General features: G+C 36.3%; 1 protein-coding gene and 1 pseudogene across 3 annotated transcripts in view; one reads left to right on the top strand and one right to left on the bottom strand.

Annotated features, from left to right (window-relative positions):
• Positions 1 to 19,933, top strand: part of RB1 (RB transcriptional corepressor 1) — a 166,975-nt gene that overhangs the window by 19,847 nt on the left and 127,195 nt on the right. The gene's annotated exons all lie outside the window — the stretch shown is intronic.
• Positions 3,541 to 4,260, bottom strand: LOC144581104 (PEST proteolytic signal-containing nuclear protein pseudogene; annotated as a pseudogene).

The raw sequence follows: 19,933 nt of genomic DNA, 5'->3' as shown, positions 1-19,933 counted from the left end.
GTTATTTTGAAATATATAATAAATTATTGTTAACCATAGTTACCATATTGTGCTATGGAACACTAGATCTTGTTCTTTCTATCTAACTGTCTTGTTGTACCCATTAACCAATTCCTCTTTTATCCTCCCATCCCATTATCCTTCAAGCTTCTGGTAATCATTATTCTACTTTCCATCTCCATGAGTTCAATTTTTTTTTTTAAAGCTTTTGCATATGAGTGAGAACATGTGGTATTTGTCTTTCTGTACCTGGTGTATTTCACTTAACATGATGTTCTCTGGTTCCATCTATATTGCAAATGACAGGATTTCATTCTATTTTATGGTTGAATAAGATTCCATTATTTATATGTACCACATTTTCTTTATCCATTGCATTCATTAGTGGACATTAAGGTTAATTCCATGTCTTGGCTGTTGGGAAAAATGCTGCATTCTTTTATTTGTTTTGGATATATACCCAGTGGTGGGATTGCTGTATCATATGGTGGTAGTTTTATTTTTATTTTTTGGGGGAACCTCCATGCTATTCTTCTATAGTGGCTCTACTGATGAACATTTCCACAAGCAGTTGTCCTTTTTTTTTTTTTGACTGACTTCTTTTAACATTATTTGGAGCTTCATTCATATTGGTATATATATCAACAATTTATTGTCATTACTGAGTAGTGTCCCATTGCATGGGGCTTTTTTTTTTTTTTTTAACTTTTAAGTTCAGGGATACATGTTCAGTTTTGTTACATAGGTAAACTTATGGGGGTTTATTGTACAGATAAATTCATCACCCAGGAATGAAGTCTAATACCCACTAGTTGTTTGTCCTAATCCTCTTCCTCTCCCACCCTGTACCCTCTGATAGGTCCCAGTGTGTGTTGTTCTCCTATATGTGTCCATGTGTTCTCATTATTTAGCTCCTACTTATAAGTGAGAACCTGCAGCATTTGGTTTTCTGTTCCTGTATTAGTTTGCTATAGATAATGGCCTTCAGCTCCATCCATGTCCCTGAAAAACATTGCTCTCTTTCTATTCTTAGTAATCTCCATAGAAATGACCACTGATAGCTATTTGCTTACTCTCTCCCTCTAGTTTTTCCTTCCTCCAGCATATATACAAGGATTTTTATTTTACCTAATTAAAGTCTTACTTATCTATACCTTTTAACAAGTCATCAGTAATTTTGGAATAGGCATTAGATTCACATGGTTCAAGATTCAAAAGCAAGAAAATTATAAACAGTAAGAAGTTTCTTATTCCTATCCCTAAGCCACCCACTTTTTTTCAGAGGCAACTAATAAAAGTTTCCAGTTTTGCATTTTTCTACCCTTTGCTTTTTTCATTTAGCAATATATCTTGAAAAGCACATCTCCCTCTGTATTTAGCTTAATCCTTTTAGTGGATACATTTTTTATTTTTTGGGATATCGTTTATGAATTTCCTTATTTTGAGACATTTAGTTTGTTTTTAAGTTTACATTTTAATGCACAAATGAGAGTACTTTTATGGTGTAGATCACTAGAAGTAGAAATGCTAGGTTAGAAGGTATTCATATTTAAAAATTTTAAATTTGCTCATGGAATAGTCTTTGCTCAAATCTCACCTACCAAAGAGGCCTATTGCGACTACTCTGTTTAATACTGTAACCTGCCCCTACTTCTCCCTGCACTGTATTCGTTTTCGAGCATAGTATATGGCTTACCTATTTATACTGCTTTTTGGTTACTATTTTTCTCCCTCTGCTCCAGGAAACAGGTATGTTTGTTTTGTTCACTGATATATATTTCTAGCAGTTAAAATAGTGGTTGATGCTTAGTAGGGATTTAGTAAATATTTACTGAATTAATTGAATACATAAACAGGATCCAAAATAGTCCTCCCAAAAATGTCCAATTTATTTATTTTTCTCTGTACCTCAATGGATACACACACACACAAATGCTGACTTTCTTTACCCACTTATTTTGGATTTTTTTTTTTGAGTTTGACAAATTTATTGGTATTTTAGTAAAGACATTCATCTTAGTTGTTTCTCTCTCCTAGCTTGACCTTAGGTTAATATTTCACTTGGGTCAAGAAAAGAATATGTAGGAGAGGTATGTTACTTTAGCAAACAGGAAAATGGGCACAAATTTAATAGGCAATATTAAATGAGTTAAATTCATATATCTTGATATAATTAAATCATTAAGAGTTCTATATACATTTCTATTGTTTTACTTGGGACTTATTCTAAACTTAAATGCTAGTGAACTAAATGTTAGGAATATACCTAAGCTGTTTCTCTGGAGTTATTACGGACTAGAAGAGCTCAGTGAGCAGTTAGCACCAATAAAACGATCTGAAGCTGCCTCCAAATACAGTATTGTAGGAGTTTTCAAGGAAATTTTTATCCTTTAACAAAAGTGTTAAAGAAACACTTTTGTCTGTGACTGTGCTTTTAAAGATGTGTTTAACTGTCACATTAAAAAAAGTTCATATACAATACAAAAACACCCTACAATACACAAATTAACAAAGTATATGTGGTGAGATTCCAAAAAATGTTTGAAAGTACATTTTCTTTCCTTCTATTTCAGTATCTGAAATGTGCGTTTTGAGAGGCCATTGGTCAACATGCATACGTTTAAAATAAACCATGTAATTTACTAGTAAGAAAGCTGGTAGTTAAGTTGAGTTCAAATTGGATCTCACAAGTTCATATTTTAAATCCTTAGACAAAGTTACAGAAAGTGTATCTTCTTGTTTTTCATCTTCATACAATGTTAATATTTATTTTTTGGTGTTTATACCTTTAAGAAAAAAAACACAGCCAAATACTTAAGCAACGTGTAGATTTAAACTTTTGGTGGTGGTTTGTGTTTTAAAAGAAACAGCTTCCTTATGCTTTGCCTCAAATTCTGGTGGAAATGCTTGCAGGAACTAGCTAGTACACAGAAAACAAGAGAAGCACATTCAAAATACTGAATTACTTTGGTAGCAAATGATTTTTCTTTGAAGACTAATGAAGATAGATAAGACCCATTAAGGTAAAGTGGGCTATTTCAAATATTCAACAGTTTACATACAAAAAAAAAATTCTTTTAAGAGCTAAGCATCTGTATCCACTGATAGCAATGTGGTACCTAGTTTATTATGACTTGTAACAAAACAAATGCCCATAAGGAAAAAAGCTGAATTTTAATTTTATCTAAATTTACTTTTAGTCAATAGTTCAGTAACATTTTCCTCCCACTACAGTATTCCCTCTGTAATAAGGCTGTTCCTGGGAGTCAGACAAGTATAGGTAGTAAGGGAGTTAAGAGAGTTAACTGCTTGCAGTTTTAAATAGACAGTGACTTTTTGCTTCCATGTGTTAACAATTTTATCTAAAAAAATATGCAGTTCTTAAAAAGGTACCATTTCTGATTTCTTTATTTTCTGTAATCTTTGGAAACTAGTCACACGAAACTACAAAATTAGCAAATGACTTGAAATCTGTATATAAAACATGAATTACCTCTAATTTCAAACTCTTGCTTATTAGTGTACCACTCAATCTTTTAAAATAATGAAAAAGGAAAATAAAAGTGGTTCCAAAGATAGTCTTCTACCATTCTTTAAAAAAGGAAACTGTTCTTTTTAATTTTACACCCACCCCACACTCCAATTTCAAAACATCATTTAATAGTCTTGGTCATGGACATTTCCAAGATGAGATTTTACGTTTTGCTCCCATAGCTTCTGGTTATCAGAAAACCCATGCTTTCCTTTATTGAAGGAGTTTGGTCCAGCTGATGTTAGTATAGCCCTTCCAGTATTATTCATCCTCATCTTTGCTTCTGGAGGCATTTTTCCTTGGTTCACTATCTTCATCTTCATGAAAAGCTGCTACTACTGCAAGAGTTTCTGGAGCAAGAGTTGGAACAGTTTCTTTAGGCTTACTTGATCCAAGGTTGACGGATATGGGTGATGCTTTCTTTGTCGTCTGACTACCTGTGGCAAATCCAAAGTTGGAGATCTTTGTAGGCTTTGTTGGGAGGTCTGCAGCTTCTTCCTCAGCTGATCACTTCTCAGTGTTACAGCGACTGAAACTTTCCCCTCCATTACTCCAGTGTCTCCAGCTCACTTGGACTTGTCAGGCTTCTCCTTTCCCGTCTTCCTGTCGGCCATTTCCCCCGCCGGCCATTTCCCCCGCCGCCTTGTTTTTTTAAGTTTTAGAAATCTTTCTAATACAAGTTGAGATGTAAATAATTAGATCTAGAAAATAGCTACAAGACATTTCTTTTAACCTTCTCCACTCCCAGCTCCCTACAGTCAGAGAGTCAAGCCCTAAGTCAAGCCCTAACACTAATAAGCAAGAGTTTGAAATTAGAGGTAATTCATGTTTTATATACAGATTTCAAGAAATTTGCTAATTTTGTAGTTTCATGTGACTAGTTTCCAAAGATTACTTTCTGTCAGAAGTAGATACAAGAAGGATACAGCAAACACTGCTATAACACTTCTCTCATAGGATTCAAATCAGTGTGGAGATTATTATAGGCTCCAGATGAGTTAGGATATCTTAAATCTCAATTTAATAAAACTAATTGTTTTCCTGTGCTTTAAATATCTCAACATTCTGCATAAATATAATATAGATTCAACAGATGTATTATTGAAATAGATGGCTATGTCAGTTAAGTATTTCTTCCTTAATTTTATAGATATAATTTCCCTTATTTGTATACATTATAATTTTAAAGGTCTGATAGTCATAATTATTGATGTTCAGATTGGCAGTTATTTCTGTCTGTTATATATTCAACAATAAACATTTAATCAAGTTTATGAGACCTAGATATTTAGCAGAGTTTTGGAGTAAATTATTTTATCAAATAATATAAAATAAACATTTCTATTTATGTTCGTGTTTTAATTTACCTCTTTTATATGCATCTTGATATTACATTTTCATATTCTAAAAACTATTTTTAAAGACAGGTTGATTCAGAATTATGGTGTACTTAAAAATCATCAGGTACCCATTATTATGTTTTGCCCACATTAAATCTGTGTTTCGGAAACTGTCTACCAAACTTTGTTTATTAAGTAATTATTTTCCCTAGGTTTTTTTTTTTTTGAAGGAGGGAGAAGGGGAGCGGGAAGTCATTTTCCCTCATTTTATTCAAGATACACAAAGCTGCCAACTAGTTCTTTTCATCAGCATGAGGTAAATTGTGCTGCTATACTGTGTTGAATTTTAGCAAAGGTAAAGTATTTGCTATTTTAGTTCTTAGTTCTTGTAGCTTTATTGAAAGTAAACATATAGGTTTTTTACAGTATTGGAAAACTTGCCAGATTATCATTATGTGATGCGGAACCCTAGAAACTCCAAGACTACCAGACTCAATGATCAGTGATCTCTTTCAACTTGGAATTCTCTTATTCCAATGCCAACTCATTGCTCTTTTGGAAAGCTCTATTCTTTCCTCTGTTGTCTTAGAACCTCCTCAGGACATATTCCCCAAAATGGAAATTTCAGTTTAAGAGAATTTTCAATCTTGTGTTGAATAAGAGTTGGTTAGACAGATGATGTCAGCAAGATGGTGGAATAGTAGCACTGTCTTTCAGAAACATCAATTTTGATAACTACTATGGAAAGAATGCCTTTATACTTGAGCATACATGGAACATTCTCCCGCATCAATCATGTTAGACCATAAAGCAAGTATTAACATATTTAAGAAGATTGAGATAATATCAAGCATCTTTTCTGACCACAGTGACATAAAACTAGAAAGCAAAAATAACAGGAAAACTGGGAAATACACAAATATGTGAAAATTAAACATGTTCCTGAACAACCATTGGTCAAAGAAGAAATAAAAATGGAAATTAAAATAAATATGATACAAATGAAAATGGAAACAGCACATCAAGATTTGCAGAATGCAGCAAAACAGTTCTAACAGGAGATTTTATAGTGATAAACACCAACTTGAAGGAAACAGTAAGACCTCAGATAAATAAACTAACCTTACACCTCTAGGAAGTAGGTAGAAAAAGAATGAAATAAGCCCAAAGTTAATAGAAGAAAGGGAATAAGAAAGATCACAGCAGAATTAAATGAAAGACTCAGAAAATAATAGAAAAGATCAACAAAACAAAGAGTTGGTTTTTTTGAAAAGATAAACAAAATTGATGAACCTTTAGCTAGAATAAGTAAAAAAAAAAAGGGGCCAGATACAGTGGCTCATGCCTGTAATCCTAGCACTTTGGAAGGCTTAGGTGGGTGGATTACTTGAGGTCAGGAGTTTGAGACCATCCTGGCCAACATGGTAAAACCCCATCTCTACCAAAAATATGAAAAATTAACCAGGTATGGTGATGTGCCCATAATCCCAGCTACTTGGGAGGCCCGAGGCCAGAGAATCACATGAATGCAGGAGACAAAGTTTGCAGTGAGCTTAGACCGTGCCTCTCCAGACTGGGGCACAGAGCAAGACTCTATTTAGAAAAAAAAAAAAAAAAAAGATTCAAATAAATAAAATCAGAAATGAAAGAGGAGACCTTATGACTGATACCATAGAAATACAAAGAATCTTGAGACTACTGTGAACAAATTATGTACTAACAAATTGGATGACCTAAAAGAGACAGATTTTAGCTATATACTACCTGCTAAGACTGAATTATGAAGAAATAGAAAATCTGAATGACCAATAACAAATAAGGAGATTGAATCAGTAATAAAAAATCTAACAATAGAGAAAAGCCTCAGGACCTGAGGGCTTCACTGGTGAATTCTGGCAACATTTGAAGAAGAATACCAATCCTTCTCAAACTTTTTCAAAAAATTGAATAGGAGGAAACACTTCTAAACTCATTTAATAAGGCTAGCATAACCTTGATACCAAAGTCAGGCAAAGAAACCACAAGAAAAGAAAATTATAGGTCAATATCCCTGATGAATATACATGCAAAAATCCTCAACAAAGTATTAGCAACAGGACATTAAAGAGATCATACATTATGACAAAATGGGTTTTATCTCTGGGATACAAAGATGGTTCAACATATGCAAATCCATAAATATACCACTTCAACAAAGTAAAGGACAAATTATATGATCTTAATAGATTCAGAAAAAGTGTTTGACAAAATTTAACATTCTTTCATGATGAAAACTCAACAAATTAGACATAAAAGGAGTGTACCTCAACACAGTAAAGGTTATATGTGATAAGCTCACAGCTAACATCATAGTCAATCTTTTCCTAAAAACTTTTTCTATCAGATCAGGATTAAGACAAGGATACTCAGTCTTGCTCCTTGCATTCAACATAGTACCAGAAATCTATCCAGAGATATTAAGCAAGAAAAAGAAATAAAAGACATCTGCTACCGTTTAAATGTTTTTCCCCTCCAAAACTCTTGTTGAAACTTAATTCCCAATATGGTAGGACCTTTAAGAGGTGATTGAGTCAATGGGTTTTTATGGGAGTGGTGTCAGTGGCTTTATCCTGAGCTAACAATGTAGCATGCACAGTTCTCTCCATGTGATACCCTGCATCACCTGAGGACTCTGAGAACTCATGGTTGTTATTCAAAAAGTCAGAAGATAACCGATATTAGAGAGTAGGTGGAGAAAAGGGAACTATTGTTCAGTGTTAGTGGGAATGTAAATTGATACATCTTTTATGGAAAAAACAGTCTGGAAGCTACTCAAAAAATTAAAATTAAAGCTACCACATGATTCAGCAATCTTACCTTTGGGTATATATCCCCAGGAAATGAAGTCAGTATATTGAAGAGATATCTACATGCCCATGTTCTTTGCAGCATTAGTCATAGTAGCAAAGATATGGAAACAGCCTAAGTGTCATTTGATGAATAGATAAAATGTGGTACAGATTATTTTAAATGAATGATTGGGTTATATCCTGATAAATGTGTTGTAAGTTAAAAAAAAATCTTAAAATTGCATTTAATATCTTGACAAACCCATTGTAAAGTTGAAAAATCACAAGTTGAACCATTGTAAGTCAGTGACTATCATATATAAGGGAATTTAGCCTTTAAAAAGGTAGGAAAGCCTCCCATTTGTAACAAAATGGATGAACCTGAAGGACATTAAGTTAAATTAGTCAGATACAGAACGACAAATACTGCATGATCTCATTTACATATATAATCTTTAAAGAAAATCAAATACATAAAAATAGTAAAAAGATGGTTAGCAGGGGTGGGAGGTCTGGGGAGAATGTGGAGATGTTAGTCAAAGGGTACAAACTTTCAGTTATAAAATAAGTAAGGGTTAGATGGGCAGCTCATGCCTATAATCTCAGCACCAATTTGGAGACCAAGATAGAATCGCTTGAGGCCAGAGGTAGAGACCAACTTGGGTAACATGGTGAGACCCCTATCTCTACAAAAAATTAAAAAAAAATTTGCAGGTGGTGACATGTACCTGTAGTCCCAGCTTCTTGGGACTTTGAGGTAGGAAGATTGCTTGAGTGCCCAGGAGGTTGAGGCTGCAGTGAGCTATTGTTGTGCCACAGCAATCCAGTCAGGGTGACAGAGTGAGATCCTGTCTCAAAAACAAAACAAAAAAAAGTAGTAGTTTTGGACACCTAATTTATAGCATGGTTGTTTATAGTTAATAATAATTTTTTTTCCTTGAAATTCACTAAGAGAAATCTTAAGTATTCTTACCACATACACACAGACAAAATGGTGACTATGTGAAGTGATAGATATGTTAATTAGCTTGATTGTAGTACAGTAGTCCCCCCTTATCCTCAGATGATATGTTCCAAGACCCTCAGTAGATAGTACTGAACCCTATATATACTATGTTTTTTCCTATCCTGTACATGTATACCTGTATTAAAGTTTAATTCATAAATTAGCCACAGTAAGAGATTAGTAACAATGACTAAGAAAAATAAAACAATTATAACAGGATACTGTAATAAAATTATGTGAATGTAGTCTGTCTCTCTCAAAATAGGTACTGTACTCACCTATTTTCAAACCATGGTTGACCATGGGAAACTGAAACTGGAAAGTGAAACCGTGGATATGGGGCAACTGATGTAATCACTTCTTATTGTATAGAGGTATCAAAATATCACATTGAACACCTTAAATATAAACTTTTTAATTTGTCAATTCTTATAACTCAATAAAGCTGGAAAAAATAATGTCAACTCATTTGTTGGTTGGTGACTTTCTGTATTAAAACAGTGCATGTGATATTTGGTAAAAGGAGTTGTTGTTATTTATCCATATACTTGGATCTTAGTTGTAGGAATTAATCTCTTTAGTCAATGGTTTTCAACCTTGTTTCCAAAAGTAGTAGATATCAGCTGGGTGAGGTGGCTCATACCTGTAATCCCAGCACTTTGGAAGGCCAAGGCGGGCTGATCACCTGAGGTTGAGAGTCCGAGACCAGCCTGATCAACATGGAGAAACCCCATCTCTACTAAAATTACAAAATTAGCTGGGCGTAGTGGTGCACACCTCCCAGCTACTCAGGAGGCTGAGGCAGGAGAATTGCTTGAACTCGGGAGGCAGAGGTTGCGGTGAGCCGAGATTATGCCATTGCACTCCAGCCTGAACAACACGAGTGAAACTCTTTCTTAAAAAAAATAAATAAATAAAGAGTAGTAGACACCAGTTTTGTAGCTGTTTTGCCGAAAAGCCAATTAGTGGCCCTTTGAGAATGGTGGCAGTTTTCTCTCCTATATTGTTATATCTTCTTGGCTGGATCATTTTTGGGCTTTGAGCTCAATAAACTAAGCAGAGAGCTTGACCAGAAACTTAGTTCTAGGTAGGTTATGTATCATCTGTTCAGAAAATGAGGTCTGTAATGTCCTTTGTGTATGTGTGTGTGTTACCCTTATTGATACTTACTAGTTTGCTATCAATGTGTGAATGGGAGCTGAGGAAACTAAAGTAGAACCAGCAGTCTTAACTTATACTTTGGTAATTCAGTTGCTGCTTATTTTTCTGAGTATACTGAAAAAAGAAAAGAAAAAAAAGAGAAAAAGCCACTCTATGGCTACTGCCAAAGCTTTTTTTTTTTTTAAAGAATTATGTTAGTGTTAGTGCTGGACACCACAAGGCTCCTGGGGTACAGCAGTGAATTAGATACAATTTTTCTGCCTTCAGGATGCTTACATATAAGGAGTTGAGATAGGGATAGATGAGCAAGCAAGCAAGTCACAGTTCCATTGAGAGCCTGCATAGGTTTATGAACTGAATTCCTTAGGAGTTTTTCAAAGTTATTTTTATTTTTTCTGCCTATATGCTGCATGATCTGTAGGAGTTCTTAAGGTAGGGAGTCCCAGGAATTCAACTTTTGGGCAGATGGCCACATAAATCTGAATTTGCCAGGTATGTGCTTTTCTGGGAATACAATCACCCCTCTTACCCACAAACGCATTGTCTAACTGGGTGATTGATTCAGACGGTATTCACCCCTGCATATTGTTTCAGAAATGTGATTGGGTACAAGTAAAGTCAGTTTTTTTTTGTTTTTTTTTTGAGATGGAGTTTCGCTCTTGTTATCCAGGCTGGAGTGCAATGGCACGATCTTGGCTCACCGCAACCTCCGCCTCCTGGGTTCAGGCAATTCTCCTGCCTCAGTCTCCTGAGTAGCTGGATTACAGGCACATGCCACCATGCCCAGCTAATTTTTTGTATTTTTAGTAGAGACGGGGTTTCACCATGTTGACCAGGATGGTCTCGATCTCTTGACCTTGTGATCCACCCACCTTGGCCTCCCAAAGTGCTGGGATTACAGGAGTGAGCCACCGCACCTGGCCCTGTAAAGTCAGTTTTTACATTTGTCTTCTTGGCACTGCCATTCTTGCTTTTACTTCTGTGTATATCTGAGAATGTCCTTAACACTAGACTGCTGTAAGCTCATGTTATACAGATGAGAGGGGAATTTTCTGACATCTGAGCTTATTCCTTTTGTTCCTACATATCACCTAGGTAAGGAGGAAATTCAGGAGTAGAAGATAAAGGCAGCTCTTCCCCCCATTTCCTGTAATACCTTAGTATTTCATTTACTGTAACCCTACTGCTGATTATTTATTATAGTCTTATGAACTGTGTGTAAGGATGTATCTTTTGACCCTGAGGTAGAGCACATGTTTCTTATGACTTATTTTTATCTTTCACAAAGTGCAAGCTAGAGAGAACATTATTTTTAACTTTTGAAATTGCAACTTAATTTTATGTTAGTGCATGCATGCATAGTAGTAATTTTCTGATATTTTCAACATGATTTATGTCACCACTTGGTGGAGCTCTAAGTAAGTGCATTATACATTTAAAAAAAGCAAGTATAAGTTGTCACCAGTTAGGGGTTATCATTAGATTGGTTCAAATGAACTTAACTAAATGATGATATTATAGGTAATCTCTTCAAGTACTGACTGTAGATTTTGATTTAAACTAATATATGTGAGTAAAATTTTGATAATTTAAAGATTTTTATTGAGCATTTCTAATTTTACTCTCTCTTTCTTTATGTAATTATAGCACTTTAATTGACTTTCCTCCTATTTTACAATCATAGATAATTTAGAAAATGTATGTAGGATTAATGAGAAAAATGAAAATGTTCATAATCCTATCATGTAGAGATAATCATGAACACTTTAATATATACATTTATTTTCTTTGTTTTTTTCACAAAATTGGAATCAAAATATGTGAAGAATTTTTATTCTGCTGGTTTTTTTTTTCTTAACATTATATATAACTGTATATTTTTACATACAGTTTTGGTTACTGTAGCCTTGTAGTATAGTTTGATGTCAGGTAGTATGATGCCTCTCGCTTTGTTCTTTTTGCTTAAGATGGTCTTGGCTATCTAGGCTCTTTTTTTTGGTTCCATATGAAATTTAAAGTAGTTTTTTCTAATTCTGTGAAGAAAGTCCATGGTAGCTTGATGGGGATAGCATTAAATCTATAAATTACTTTGGGTAATATGGGTATTTTCACAATACTGATTTTTCCTATCCATGAGCATGGAATGTTTGTCCATTTGTTTTTGTCCTCTCTTATTTCCTTGAAGAGTGGTTTGTAGTTCTACTTGAAGAGGTACTTCACATCCCTTGTAAGTTGTATTCCTAGGTATTTTGTTCTCTTTGTATCCGTTGTGAATGGGAGTTCACTCATGATTTGGCTCTCTGTTTGTCTATTATTGGTATATAGGAATGCTTGTGATTTTTGCACATTGATTTTGTATTCTGAGACTTTGCTGAAGTTGCTTATCAGCTTAAGGAGATTACGGGCTGAGACAATGGGGTTTTCTAAATATACAATGATGTCATCTGCAAACAGAGACAATTTGACTTCCTCTCTTCCTATTCGAATATGCTTTATTTCTTTCTCTTGCTGATTGCCCTGACCAGAACTTCCAATACTATGATGAACAAGTGTGGTGAAAGAGGACATTCTTGTCTTGTGCCAGTTTTCAAAGGGAATGCTTTCAGCTTTTGCCCATTCAGTATGATATTGGCATTGGGCTTGTCATAAGTAGCTCTTAATATTTTGAGATACATTCCATCAATACCTAGTTTATTGAGAGTTTTTAGCATGAAGGACTGTTGCATTTTATTGAAGGCTTTTTCTGCATCTATTGAGATAATCATATGGTTTTTGTCATTGGTTCTGTTTATGTGATGGATTAAGTTTATTGATTTGTGTATGTTGAACCAGCCTTGCATTCCAGGGATGAAGCCAACTTGATTGTGGTGGATAAACTTTTTGATGTGTTGCTGGATTCAGTTTGCCAATATTTTATCAATGCCAGTTTTGAATTGATATTCATCAGGGATATTGTCCTGAAATTTTCTTTATTTATTGTGTCAATGCCAGGTTTTGGTATCAGGATGATGCTGATAAAAGCCTCATCCTATATAAGGATGAGGCTCATGATATAAGCCTCCCTTATAAAATGAGTTAGGGAGGAGTCCTTCTTTTTCTATGGTTTGGAATGGTTCCAGCTCCTCTTTGTACCTTTGGTAGAATTCAGCTGTGACTCCATCTGGTGTTGGACTTTTTTAGGTTGGTAGGCTGTTAATTACAGCCTTAGTTTCAGAACTTGTTATTGGTCTATTCAGGGATTCGACTTCTTCCTGGTTGAGACTTGGGAGGGTGTATGTATTCAGGAATTTATCCATTCCTTCTGGATTTTCCAGTTTATTTGTGTAGAGGTGTTTATAGTATTCTCTGATGGTAGTTTGTATTTCTGTGGGATCAGTGGTGATAACCTGTTTATCATTTCTTATTGTGTCTATTTTATTCTTCTCTCTTTTTTTCTTTATTAGTCTCTCTATTTTGTTGATCTTTTCAAAAAACCAACTCCTGGATTCATTGATTTTTTTTTTTTTTTTGGAGGGTTTTTTTTTTTGTGTGTCTACCTCCTTTAGTTCTGCTCTGATTTTAGTACTTCTTGCCTTCACCTAGCTTTTGAATTTGTTTGCTCTTGCTTCTCTAGTTCTTTTAATTGTGGTGTTAGGGTGTCAATTTTAGATCTTTCCTGCTTTCTCCTGTGTGCATTTAGTGCTATAAATTTCCCTTTTAACCCTGCTTTATCTGTGTCCCAGAGATTCTGGTATGTGGTGTCTTTGTTCTCATTGGTTTCAAAGAACTTACTTATTTCTGCCTTAATTTCATTTTTTTATCCAGTACTCATTCAGGAGCAGGTTGTTCAGTTTCCACATAGTTGTGTGGTTTTGAGTGAGTTTCTTAATTCTGAGTTCTAATTTGATTGCAGTGTGGTCTAAGAGACTGTTACGATTTCTGTCCTTTTGCATTTGCTGAGGAATTTTTTACTTCCAGTTACATGGTGAATTTTACAGTAAGTGTGATGTGGTACTGAGAAGAAGATATATTCTGTTGTTATGGGGTGGAGAGTTCTGTAGATGTCTATTAGGTCTGCTTGGTCCTGAGCTGTGTTCAAGTCCTGAATATCCTTGTTAATTTTCTGTCTCATTGATCTGTCTAATATTGAAAGTGGGGTGTTAAAGTCTCCCACTGTTATTGTGTGGGAGTCTAAGTCTCTTTGTAAGTCTCTAAGAACTTGCTTTATGAATTTGGGTGCTCCTGTGTTGGGTGCATCTATATATTGAGGATAGTTAGCTCTTGTTGCATTGATCCCTTTACCATTATGTAATGCCCTTCTTTGTCTTTTTTTATCTTTATTGGTTTAAAGTCTCTTTTATCAGAGACTATGATTGCAACCCCTGCTTCTTTTTGCTTTCCATTTGCTTGGCAAATATTCCTCCATCCCTTTATTTTGAGCCTATGTGTGTCTTTGTGCATAAGATGGGTCTCTTGAATACACTTATGGATTTTGACTCTTTATCCAATTTGCCAGTCTGTGTCTTTCAATTGGGGCATTTAGCCCAGTTACATTTATGTGTAATATTGTTATGTGTGAATTTGATCCTGTCATTATGATGCTAGCTGGTTATTTTGCCCCTTAGTTGATGCAGTTTTTTCATAGTGTTGATGGTCTTTACAATTTGGTATGTTTTTGGAGTGGCTGGTACCGGTTTTTCTTTTCCGTGTTTAGTGCTTCCTTTAGGAGCTCTTATAAGTAAGCCTGGTAGTGACAACATCTCTCAGTATTTGCTTGTCTGTAAAGGATTTTATTTCTCCTTTGCTTATGAAGCTTAGTTTGGCTGGATATGAAATTCTAGCTGGTTATTTTGCCCATTAATTCTTTGATGAAGTTTTTTTTTTCCATAGTGTCGACGGTCCACCCCTTTCCCCATATGCTCTGTCCCAAGGTTTTATCTATAAGCACCTGTCTGGGGCTGCTGTCTTTTTTTCAGAGATGCCCTGCCAGGAGAGGAGGAATCTAGAGAGGCAATCTGGCTACAATGGCTTTGCTGAGCTGCAGTGGGCTCCATCCAGAATCTAAAAGAAAATTCTTTTCTTTATGAATGTTGAATATTGGGCTGGGTGCGGTGGCTCACACTTGTAATCCCAGCACTTTGGGAGGCCAAGGCAGGTGGATCACCTGAGGTCAGGAGTTCGGGACCAGCCTGACCAATATGGTGAAACCCTGTCTCTTAAAAAAAAAAAAGAATGTTCAATATTGGCCCCACTCTCTTTTGGCTTTTAGGGTTTCTGCAGAGAGATCTGCTGTTAGTCTGTGGACTTTCCTGTGTGGGTAACCTGACCTTTCTCTCTAGCTGCCCTTAAGATTTTTTCCTTCATTTCCACTTTGGTGAATCTGACGGTTATGTATCTTGGGGTTGCTCTTCTTGAGGAGTATCTTTGTGGTTTCTCTGTATTTTTTGAATTTGAAAGTTGGCCTGTGTTGCAAGGTTGGGGAAGTTCTCCTGGATAATGTCCTGAAGAGTGTTTTCCAACTGGGTTCCATTCTTCTTGTCACTTTCAGGTACACCGATCAAATGTAGGTTTGGTCCTTCCATGTAGTCACATATTTCTTGGAGGCTTGTTCATTCATTTTCATTCTTTTTTTCTCTAATCTTATCTTAATGCTTTGTTTCATTAAGTTGATCTTCAATTTCTGATATCCTTTCTTCTGCTTGATTGATTTGGCTATTGATACTTGTGTATGATTCACGAAGTTCTTGTGCTGTGTTTTTCAGCTCCAGCAGGTCATTTATGTTCTTTTCTAACCTGGTTTTCCAGTTACCAATTCCTTTAACCTTTTTTCAAGGTGGTTAGCTTCCTTGCATTGGGTTAGAACATGCTCCTTTTACTGGGAAGAGTTTGTTATTACCCACCTTCTGAAACCTAATGTCAATTTGTCAAACTCATTCTCCATCCTGTTTTGTTCCCTTGGTGGATAAAGGAGTTGTTCCCTTTATCCTTTGGAGGAGAAGAGGCATTCTGGTTTTTGGAAATTTCAGCTTTTTTTGTGTTGGTTTTCTCTCCTCTTCATGGCTTTATCTACCTTTGATCTTTGATGCTGGTGACATTTGAATGGGGTTTTGTGAGTGAATGTCCTTTTTGTTGATGTTGAGGCTATTCCTTTCTGTTTGTTTTCCTTCTAGCAGTCAGGCCCCCTTTCTGTAGGTCTGCTGGAGTTTGATGGAGATACACTCCAGACCCTGTTTGCCTGGGTATCACCAGAGCTGCAGAACAGCAAAGATTGCTTTTCCTTGCTCTGGAAGCTTCATTCCAGAGGGGCACCAGCTAGATGCCAGCTGGAGCTCTCCTGCATGAAGTGTGTGTTGATCCCTGCTGGGAGGTGTCTCCCAGTCAGGAGGCACAGGGGTCATGGACCCACTTGAGGAGGCAGTCTGTCCCTTACCTGAGCTCAAGTGCTGTGCTGAGAGATCCTCTGCTCTCTTTAGAGCTGGTAGGCAGGGACATTTAAAGTCTGCTGAAGCTGCACCCACAGCTGCTCCTTCCCCCACGAGCTCTGTCCCAGGGAGTTGGTGTTTTATCTATAATCACCTGTCTGGGGCTGCTGTCTTATTTTGACAGATGCCCTGCCCAAAGAGGAGGAATCTAGAGAGGCAGTCTGGCTACAGTGGCTTTGCTGAGCTATGGTGGGCTCCATCCAGTTTGAACTTCCTGGAGGCTTTGTTTACACCATGAGGGGAAAACTGTCTACTCTACTCAAGCCTCAGTAATGGTGGATGTCCCTTCCCCACCAAGCTTTAGCATCCCTGGTGTACTTCATACTGCTGTGCTGGCAGTGAGAATTTCAAGCCAGTGATTCTTAGCTTACTGGGCTCTGTGGGGGTGGGATCTGCTGAGCTCAACCACTTGCTTCCTTGGCTTCAGCCCCCTTTCCAGGGGGCGTTCCAGGCACCACTGGGATATGAAAAAAAACTCCTGCAGCTAGCTGGGTGTCTGCCAAAACGTCTGCCCAGTTTTGTGCTTGAAACCCAGGGCCCTGGTGGTGTAAGCACCTGAGGGAGTCTTCTGGTTTTTTGGTTGTGAAAGAATACTACACCATGGAAACGTGTAGTATCTGGGTTAGAGTGCACTGTTCTTCGTGGCACAGTCCCTCAAGACTTTCCTTGGCTAGGGGAGGGAGTTCCCTAACCCATTGCACTTCCTAGGTGAGGGGATGCCCCACCTGCTTCTGCTCACCCTCTGTGGGCTGCACCCACTGTCTAGCCAGTCCCAATGAGATGAACTGGGTACTTCCATTGGAAATGCAGAAATCAACTGCCGTCTGCCTTGATCTCACTGGGAGCTGCAGACCGGAGCTGTTCCTATTTGGCCATCTTGCCAGCCACCTGTTTTAACCATTTTTACAGTGCTATCCTGAGCCCTTTTCATAATTTTCATCTGAATTTTAAAGAAAACACATCAGTTACAGATTTTAGGTTGCAAATTGTTATTGGAGAAGGAGACTTGGAGCTTAAAAGAGGAATCAGACTGGAAAGCAGAATGACATATGAGAACCATCTGTTTAAGGAGATGATGAGGGCTATAGGAGTTAATGAGAGTGCTGAGGAAATAAGAGAATGGTGGGAAGAAAGCCCATGGGGTTGAGAAACTCCATGAAAAGTTTGTGAGAGAAAAAGAGAAGAGAATGAGGATGTGACGGCATTTAATAAAGCTCATGAAAAAAGTTGCATGGAGGTAGATTGAAGGAGAAAAATTGCAACAGCATCAGATGCTGCATAGGTCTTTCTGGATGAAACAAAAAAAGGCCATTTGACTTAGAAAGCCAAGATCTTTGAGGACTTAGAGAATAGCCTCAGTAAAATAGTATTTGTATGGCAGGAGGGGTGTGTGTTCAGTGAGTGCAGTGTATGTGTGCAATGTGATAGTGTGTATGGTGAGTGTGTGTGGGAATAGTGGGAACAATGAGAGGTATATATATATATATATATATATATATATATATATATATATATATATAGTGATGGGAAGTATATGTGTAGTGAAGTCAGTAGCTTGATAAGGTCCAGGGTTGGAGGGACCTTGTTATTTATTCTTTTTTAAATACATTGCAAGCTTCCCTGTAGCCAAAGGGAAACTTTGAGAGAGAGAACTGTTAGAGAAACTATAAAAGACAGAGAAAGGAATTAATACGCTAGGTCTTGAAGGAGATGAGAGGCAATATGATCTAAAATGGGAGGGAGTAGGGGTGGTATTAGAGTTTTTAATTTGAGAATGTAGGAGAATATCCATTTGTCTAGGTCAGAAGAGAAGAGGAATTTATAGATGAAGATGTAGAAACATTTTGAGAAAGCCAGAATATATGATGATTAGAAATGATTTGATGTGGGGGCAGGCATGGTGGCTTATGCCTGTAATCCCAGCACTTTGGGAGGCTGAGGCAGGCAGATCACCTGAGGTCAGGAGTTCAAGACCAACCTGGGCAACATGGTGAAATCCTATCTGTATTAAAAATGCAAAATTAGCTGGGCATAGTGGTGCATGCCTGTAATCCCAGCTACTTGGGAGGCTGAGGCAGGAGAATCACTTGAATCTGGGAGACAGAGGTTGCAGTGAGCCAAGATTGTGCTGCTGCACTCCAGCCTGGGCAAGAAGAGTGAAACTTGGTTTCTTAAAAAAAAAAAAAAAAAAAAAAAGGGAGTTGGTGTGGAGAAGAATATGAGGTTGGTTTTTTTTGTTTTGTTTTGTTTTAATATTTTGCATCTTCAGCCTTCTCAGTAAAATAGAAATCAAGACCCCTAGTTAAGAGGACAGAACTTTTGATGGGGGCAGTGAGACCAAGGATTTCAATAGCGAAAATGTCAAGGACATCAATATAGAAATGTAATAAGGAAGAACCCTTAAATGGAAGATTACTAAATTAAGTGTTAGGAAATGTGGGTTTTGGGTCTGTGAAAATTAACTGGTTGTGTTGCGCAAGTCTTAACTCTCTAGTCTTTAATTTTTAATCTGTACAATGAGAAGTGAATCCAATGACTTTTTTAGATTGAAAAATCTTGAATCAAATTCAACTAAAAATAAACAAAATATATGAAACTACAATAATGAAGACATTATGATATTGGTGAAAAAAGACAAGGAGATCAGTGGAACAGAACAGGTAATCCAGAAGTAGACACACACACACACACATAAAATATATTGTAAGTTCATTTTCTGCAGAAGTGCAAAGGTAATGGAGGAAGGGTATTCTTCTCAACAAATAATGCTGGAGCAATTGGGTATCCATATTACAGAAAATGAACTTCAATTTTTACCTCACACAATTTATAAAAACTAACCAGAAATGAAGCATAGACCTAAACTTCTAGACAATGACAAAGGAGAAAATCTTAATGAGCTTGGGTTAGGCAGAATTCATAGATACTACCACTGAAAGCATAACCCATAAAAGAAAAAAATAATAAATTGAGCTTAATCAAAATTAAAAACTTCTGTTCCTTGAAATATGCTTCTAAAGGAAGTAAAAAGACAAGCCACATCTGAAGTAAAGGTCACATTTTGCTTGTAGTTCTTCAGGGCCTTGAAAATCAGAACCTACTTGTAGAACATTTTGCTTAGGCATTTTATTGTATTAGATGTTTAATTGTTTTGGCTAATAACTGTCCTAATGAAATTCACTGTTTTAAAAAAATGGATAAACAACATACTAAATTTTAGCAACTTTCACTTCACTTTCTAATCTTTCAAAGAGAGAGAGAGAAAAAAAGGCTGGAGTTGATGAAAGGATATATATTGTGTGCAGTTATGTTCAACAGGTACTAGCCTGAGTGCAAAGAAACAAACCAAAATGATAAAAAATAAGCATAAAAATTCAAAGACTATGGTAGTTGGGGTTATTTATTAAAGAGACACACAACCTTTGACATCTTATTAGTTCTCAATAAATTGATCATATTAACATAAATACAAAAACAAAAGTTGATGTTTGTTCATTTTAAAATATATATATACTTAGTCATCACAACAATGAAGCAGTATAACTTTGTATCTTCGGTTGCAGAAAGTATGTAATGTAGTTTCAAAATCAAACTTATTGAGGTAT

This window comes from Callithrix jacchus, chromosome 1 (assembly GCF_049354715.1).
Source record: "Callithrix jacchus isolate 240 chromosome 1, calJac240_pri, whole genome shotgun sequence".
In the NCBI taxonomy this organism is placed as follows: domain Eukaryota; kingdom Metazoa; phylum Chordata; class Mammalia; order Primates; family Cebidae; genus Callithrix; species Callithrix jacchus.
Note: the sequence above shows the minus strand (reverse complement) of the source record. Positions and strands in the feature narration are given on the sequence as shown.